Source organism: Mus pahari, chromosome X, assembly GCF_900095145.1.
Source record: "Mus pahari chromosome X, PAHARI_EIJ_v1.1, whole genome shotgun sequence".
Lineage (NCBI taxonomy): Eukaryota > Metazoa > Chordata > Mammalia > Rodentia > Muridae > Mus > Mus pahari.
The window spans coordinates 1,796,096-1,798,621 of NC_034613.1; positions in this window are offsets into that span (position 1 = coordinate 1,796,096).

Genomic DNA, 2,526 nt, shown 5'->3' on the forward strand with positions numbered 1-2,526 from the left:
AAAAAAAAAAAAAGACAGGGTTTCTCTGTGTAGTCCTGGTTGTCCTGGAACTCACTCTGTAGACCAGGCTGGCCTCAAACTCAGAGATCTGCCTGCCTCTGCCTCCCAAGTGCTGCATCACCACTGCCTGGACGAGGGAGGTTTTCTTAAATCATTTGGGGAAGTGGGAAGACCCACTTCTAATCAGGATCTTTGAGGTGGGAAGATCCACTTTTAATCTGGGCCACACCATCTGCTGGGACTTTATATAAAGGACATGGAAGAAGGAAGCTTGCTCTCTTCCTGTGCTGCCTCACTTCAGCTGTGACAATTTACCTCAAAGGCAATGGCATCATTGAGAATAAGCAGATACCATCTTTAAATCATCCATATCAATATTGTTGGTAGTAAAAATAACAGGGTAGTGAAGTGGCGCCACCTATCGTTCGAACTACAAGGGAGGCTGAGTTGTGAGCCTAGGAACTCCAGGCCAAAGCAGGCAAATATGGCAAGAACCTGTCTCTTCCAGAAAAATGAAAAGGCTGTTGTGGTAGAGGCCTTAATCCCAGCACATGGGAGGCAGAGAGAGGTGAGTTGGAGGTTAGCCTCGTCTACAAATCAAGTTCCAAGCAACTTAGTGTCACAAAGTGAGAACCTTTTTCAAAAAAACAACAAAACAGCACTTGGGAGGCAGAGGCAGGCGGATTTCTGAGTTCGAGGCCAGCCTGGTCTACAAAGTGAGTTCCAGGACATCCAGGACTATTCGGAGAAACCTTGTCTCAAACCCCCCTCCCAAAAAAACAAAATGAAACACACACACTAAAAAAAATAATAATAATAATCCCCCCCAAAACCACCACCAACAAAATAGCCAGGCATAGTGAGACACACCTGCAATCCCAGCTTTTAAAGAGGCTCCAAGGCATAGGGATGACAAGTTCCAAAATAGCCATCTGGATTGTGTAGCGAGAACCTGTATTGTCCATAGCAAAATAACAGCAAAGTCAAGCTAAAGGACTAAGTCTTAAAATAGATAAATTAAAAGGAAGATAATAGGGGCTGGTGAGATGGCTCAGTGGGTAAGAGCACCCGACTGCTCTTCTGAAGGTCCTGAGTTCAAATCCCAGCAACCACATGGTGGCTCACAACCATCTGTAAGGAGATCTGACTCCCTCTTCTGGAGCGTCTGAAGACAGCTACAGTGTACTTACATATAATAAATAAATAAATCTTTTTTTTAAAAAAGGAAGATAATAGCTTAGTGTATCATATTGCCAACACTCTGGAAACTCAGGCAGAAGGATTTTCAGCACACAGTAAGCTGCAGACCAGCCTGAGCTATGGACGGTGACCCAGTCTCAGAACCACACATACAAATAAGACAGATTACTGCCTCATTCCCATAAATCCACTGTGGTGGTTTCAATGGGTTTGGCCCCCATAGATTCATATTTTTAAATGTCTGGCCATAGGGAGTAGCACCATTAGGAAGTGTGACCTCACTGGAGGAGCTGTGGACTTGTTGGAGGAAGTGTGTCACTGTTAAGGAAGGCTTTGAGGTCTCCTAGCCTCAGGTTCTGGCAAGTGTGGAATTGAGTCTCTTCCTGACTGCCTTCAGATCAAGAGGCAGAATTCTCGGCTCTTCAAGCACAACGTCTGCCAGCATGATGCTGTGCTTCCCACCACAATGATAATGGACTAAACCTCTGAAACTATAAGCCAGCCTCAATTAAATGATTTCCTTTATAAGAGTTGCCATGGTCATGGCATCTGTTCACCACAATGAAAACACTAATTGTGGCATCCGCATAAGCCAATTAAATACAGATTTTTAAAAAAGAAAAAAAGACTTTAAAGACAAGTACTCTGCATTAACGGATAATTCCCAGAGGCCATAAGTTATTAAATAAAAATCCCACTGCAACATAAGTGCTCCTATGGTCAGGTCCTGAGAGGTAGGAAGCTAATCTCTGATGTTTTTACTGAATGGACATGTTGTCAAACTACTTATTAGATATTTGTATATTTATTTTTATTTATTTTTTAAAGATTTATTTATATTATGTATATGAGTACACTGTAGCTGTCTTCAGACACCTGAAGAAGGTATCAGATCCCATATACAGATGGTTGTGAGCCACCATGTGGTTGCTGGGACTTGAACTCAAGCCCTCTGGAAGAGCAGTCAGTGCTCTTAACCATTGAGCCATCTCTCCAGCTCCCTGTTTATTTATTTTTGAGACAGGTTTCTCTATGCAACACTCTCAGAGATTCACTTGCCTCTGCTTCCCAAGTACTGAGATTGAAGGTGTGCACTGCTGTGCCCTGCTCTAGATATTTATGCTTAAGACCACAGATTTATTTTGTGGGCAGTGGTGAATACAGAGCCTCAAAATAAATCGAAGTGACCAAGTAACTTTGAGTCCTCAGTCCTAAATGGGACATTTATATCACACACACACATGTGCACACACACACAGAGAGAGAGAGAGAGAGAGAGAGAGAGAGAGAGAGAGAGAGAGAGAGAGAGAGTATCGTGTAAGAGCT